This window comes from Tupaia chinensis, unplaced genomic scaffold, assembly GCF_000334495.1.
Source record: "Tupaia chinensis unplaced genomic scaffold, TupChi_1.0 Scaffold000323_1, whole genome shotgun sequence".
Lineage (NCBI taxonomy): Eukaryota > Metazoa > Chordata > Mammalia > Scandentia > Tupaiidae > Tupaia > Tupaia belangeri.
Genome location: NW_006159817.1, coordinates 791,196 through 796,288, shown reverse-complemented (window position 1 = coordinate 796,288; position 5,093 = coordinate 791,196). Strand labels below are relative to the sequence as shown.

Genomic DNA, 5,093 nt, shown 5'->3' with positions numbered 1-5,093 from the left:
AAAAAAAAAAAAAAAACAAAAAAAAAGGACACGCCCGAACTGAAGCTCCATGAAGCCCGGGGTCCGCAGCTTTGCCCCTCAGCACTGAGCCCCACGCCTGGCCCATCACAGAACTGTGCAAATACCTACTTCATGGAGTTGATGCCAGCTTCTGTGAGCTCCTGACAAAGTGAGAAGCTGCCTTTTGGTAATGGAGCTTGGAGAAGGACGTCTCCAGAACCCCCTACAACACTTCCTGTGCCCCCCGCCCGCTTTTGTTGAAGACAGATTTTTGCTATAGGGCGCGTGTGTGCACAGGAGAAAGTGAGAAATCACCTCCCCTCCCCAGTGGCAAATACCTTCTTCTCCATTCTCCTGGGATTTGGGGCATACACACATGTGCACTCAGCATGAGTTTTAAGTCGCCAGGTCCGGGACTCGAACCGCGGTTGACTATGAGGGAGTCCCGCGACATAACCATTACTTTACCCGGTGGTCCTGTGCGCCTTTTTTGCCTCTGAAATATTCTGGATTTGGAGAGTGGCAGGAAGCGGACTCCCCAAAGGCACTGGCTGGCATCCCTCCAGAGCCCAGGGTGGAGCCCCCAGACCCCTCTGGGTCCCCTTCCTTGAAGCGGGGTGCACTTTCCTCTCCACGCACAATGCCTGAATCCTTCTCCGACCCTGGATCCTAGCCATCCGGCCTGCTTGCTACTTTGGAACTTCCCCCCAGCCAAAGTATGCTCTAGTCCCAACTGAGAGCCGGGGGGTTCAGGGGAGCCTGCAGGTTAGAGGCAGGCCCCATCCGGCAGCCTGGGAGGCCCCAGGTGACGTGCAGGGGAGGGAGGTGGGTGTCCCCAGGGAACAAACAGTCGGGACCCCAGTAGCATCGTCTTTCTCAGGACAGGAGGGTGGCCATCTGGGCCTCGGCCGGAGCCCACAGAGGAGGCCTAAGCCTTTTCTCTCCAGCGACTGCCGTGATCAAAACCAGAAGAGGGAATTTGAATAACAGAGGAGCAGGTGAGAGCGCGGTCCCCCACCGCCGTTTCCAGGCGACACGCGCTCTACCGAGGTCGCTGTCATACAAACCCTTTTCCTGTAAGACGGCGGGTCCCATGGGGAGAAGGGGTGAAGTGGAATATTTTATCAGCCGTGTACATATGTAACCAGAAATGGGGCTGAAAAGCAAAACCTCTTTTCTCTGAATAGGGGGACGGGGAGAGGGGGGTGGGGATGGCTGCAGGGGTGGTGGAAAGGACTTATCTCTCCGAGGTCAACAACAGGAACACATGGTGTCGCCCTGCAGGGGGCCGCTCAGGGAACAAAGTTGAAGAGGCACCTTGTTTTCGTATTTAGAAATAAGACTTCAACATACATAATAGGTCAAAAAAATAAAATAAAAAATATTTTGAAACCACGCAGGAATGGAGAAGGTGGTTCTTCAGAGAGGGGGACCCATGTTTCTGGCTCCTGGGCCACTTCCCACTTGGGACTTGAAGACAGTTTTGTTCCTGGGAGTCATACGCCCTGGTGCCGGGAGGCCTGGCTTCCTCTCTGTGAAAGGTCCCCAAGTTCGCTCCATGCCAAGGGTCAGTGTGACACGTGGATGGAGAAAGCCCAGCCTCCCCGGCAGGTCTGAGGAGGCAGGAGGCCAGCTCGGCGTTCACCGTCCGGGAACTCGGTAGAGACGACGCGATCACATCTCTGCCCCACGGAAGGCAGCTGTCTCTCCGCTGTCCTGCCGCCGCCAGCACTCGAAGGCCTAAAGACGAGATTAAAAAAAGAGACCGTGTGGTGAGACAGTTGCTCTGCCCAAGTTCAGCACAAGGGCCAGCTCGTGGCTGAGCGGTGAAGGGAGCCGGATCCCACAGAGCTGCTGCGTGGTTCGGATCCCTGGGCCGGTGGCTCGAAAAACAAGCTAGGGCCGGCAAAAGCCAGACAGGATGGAGAAATGGAGAAGGAACTGCGGGATGGCCACACCCCATGGGGGCTGGGGGTGTTTTCTTCCTCTCTCCCCGGTCCCTCCCTCTCTGGTGCAAACACACGCCAATGGACAATTGGGGGAGAGAGAGAGAGAGAGAGAGACAGAGATTTCTCGACTATAACCACTCTGACAGTCGTCAGCTCACCTGCCCGGGGACTGGTGGGCGATCGTGACCACTGGCCAGGCCCAGAAGTCCCTGCTGTGTTCTTGGTCACCCTGGCTGGGGAAGCCTTGGAGAGTTGGGGACCCATGCACTATCTGGAAGGTGACAGTAGGCCTCTGGCTGTAAGCACCTTGTCAAAACACCCGGCCTGGGGACACACGGGGCCCAAACGGCTGCACAGTGCAACCCCTGCCCCGTGCCACCCAGACTGTCGGGTACCGGCTCATTCAAAAGTTGGTGAGATTTAAAAAAAAAAAAAAAGCAAGTTGGGCAAAGAGGGATGGAGAAGAGAACGAGAGAGAAGAGGAAAAAGAGAGCGAGACAGAGAGAGAGGTGAGAAACGCGAGAACCCATCTGGGCCATGCATCACATTGAAATTGCCCCGCATTAAAAATTCACCAGCCAGTGAATTTTCAAGGGATTTGTAGTAATTAGATGACAAAATGCCGGCAAGTCTCGGGCTTGCCAAAGATGTTACTCAGGGGTCAAAGACTCGACACTTTCGGCTGGGTAATTTGTAAGTGTCAATCACCGGAGAGGAGCGGGATCTTGCGGCTGCATTCTAACTAAGTCAGGCTCTGGCAGCGAGCGGCTGCCAGCACCCCCGGGCCCCCCGGCTTGCCCTATCGGCTCCGGCAAGACGGTGGCTGCGGCCTGGCCTCGCCGGGGACTCAGAGCTGGGCGGCTGACCCAAGTCTCCAACTTCTTGCTTGATTTTATTCCTCTCTATGGACAGCCGCGGCTTGGTATCGGCTGGCTCTTCCTCCTCCATAGAGGACAGTTCCCGGTCCTGCTGGCCACCTGACATGGGGGCTCTGCGCATCTGGGCGTCGGGACACCAGGCGGTGTGCGGGCCCCGGGGCCTCGATCTTCTCACCTGGGAAGTGGGCTGGGAGGACCCCAGGGCTGTGACAGCGGAGGGAGAGCGGGCGGATTCTCACACTAACCATCTGCGTGCCTCTGTCCTGGATGCCACTCTGTGCCCTGAGGACTCAGCGGTGACCAGTTAACAGGACTCGCCCCGTGGAACGTTCCAGTAGGGGGAGGGAGGAGGAGCGGCCAGTAGCAAACAGATAATCGCAGAGTAAGTCAGAGGGCGGTAAGCACTGGGAAGAGAATGGAGTGAGCCAGGCGAGGCCACGGGGAGCAGAAGGCGGGACAGGAATTCTCAGCACAGCGCCTGGCAAGGCTGGGTCTGCCAGGCTGGGTCGGAGGACTGAGGGCCAGCTTTGCATACAAGGATAGAGAGGAGGCCCCAGTGGCTGGAGCGAAGTGGCTGACTCCGATGGCTCTGAGCACCACTGTGGGGTCGGAGGCTGCTGGATCGGGGCGAGCAGGCGTCCAACAGTGACACTGGAGGTGCCCAGAGCTGGACCGGGTGTGGCCCAACCTGCGTGGCCCCGGTCAGCCCTGACCCCAGATCCCTGAGAAGGTGGAGTAAGGCCCCCAGAGATGGCCATGTGGGATGCCTGCCCCTCACTGTGCCTGGCTCTCAGAGAACCTTCTGGAAAAAGCTCTGGCTTTGAGCTGTGTGACCCTGGGGAAGACACCACACCCACCGTAGGCTTCTGTGTGTTTAAAAAAATTTTTTTTGATAAGTTTTTGCCCTAGGGTGTTGTGCTCACAGGGAGAGAGTTATTGGGGAGGGGTTGGAGGTGAGGAGGAGGGGTGAAGAGAGACAGAGACAGGGAGAAATCATGCCCTGGAGAGACGGCCATGTCATCCTCTTCCATCCTCCTCCTGGAGGCTTGGGCATGCACACGTGCCTGGCGTGAACTTCATGTTACCGGATCCAGGACTTGAACCACAGTCGACCAAGTCAAAGTCCAGCAACACAATTGCTGTGCCATTTGCTGGCTACTGGGCCTCTGTTCTGATATTTGGGAAATGAGCCCAAGAGCGCCCCGCGTGGTTACGGACTGACACCGTTAACAAGAATTGGGTGCTGGGAGGCTCCCACCAGCAGTGCTTCCAACCTCGCCCTGGCTCTACAGACGAGAAGGACCAGACTCCAGCTGGGTGCCTGGGGGACACCGAGGGACAACGGAAACCTGCAGCCCGCCTTCGCCGAGGGAAATGAACGAGGGCCTAACTCTGCCCTCGAAGGTAAGGAGCTTGGGCTGCTTGGTGCAGTGGGGGGACATGACGCTCGCTCTGTGAGTCCCACAGGGAGGTCCCCGATTCAGGCAGATAACTGCCCCCACGTGCCCGTGGGGGAGGGACCGAGGGGGCTGGGGTGGACTGCGGCACCAAGACCCAGCTGCGGGTGCTGCCTGTCACTCACGGGAGAAACAGATAAACGTGAACACAGCTGAGGGCCAGCAGGGCATAGTGGTTAAGGTGCTGGACTCTCTAGTGGTCAACAGCGGTTTGAGTCCCAGACCCGGTGGAAACTTATGCCGGGTGCGTGTGCGTGCATGTCCAAAATCCCCAGAGGGGAATGAGGAAGGGATTATGGCGTGGCCATCTATCTCCAGGGGTGGGGGAGGGGTGATTTCTCACTTTCTGTCTCTCTGGCGGATGCACTCCCGTATAGCAGAAATCTCTCAAAACAAACAAACAAAAAACCCAGGAGTCTAAATGCAGGACTAGTGGGTCGTCAGAAAAGTCATGACACATTTTTGCATAGAAAACATATCCTGATTTTTCCACCCCCTAGTACACGCTGTGCCTATGTATTCGGCGGGGACTGTCCTGCCTCCGGGGCAGGGCCAGGGCTAGGATTCACACAGCACTGTCCCCCTTGAGTCATCCTGGTCATTCAACGTATTAGGTGGGGGCGGGGCACATGAAGGCGTATTGGATTCCTCTCCCTCACCTCCCTGCCCGGCCTGGGTCTCCCTCCCAGCCAGCCTCTGCTGCGGGTTTAACTGGGCTGTGAAACCGCTCAAGGGGAAAATGAGAAACCGCCCGGTGTTTCGTGGGAGGCAGTGGGCTGGGGTCCCCGGAGCTCCTGCAGCCACTGGCC

At 57.5% G+C, this 5,093-nt stretch overlaps 1 protein-coding gene across 1 annotated transcript in view; it reads right to left on the bottom strand.

The window, feature by feature from the left end:
* Positions 1 to 1,217: 1,217 nt before the first annotated feature.
* Positions 1,218 to 5,093, bottom strand: part of RBM19 (RNA binding motif protein 19) — a gene marked incomplete in the record, with an annotated part of 174,920 nt that continues 171,044 nt past the window's right edge. The window contains 1 exon segment of the mRNA XM_027773124.1: positions 1,218 to 1,740.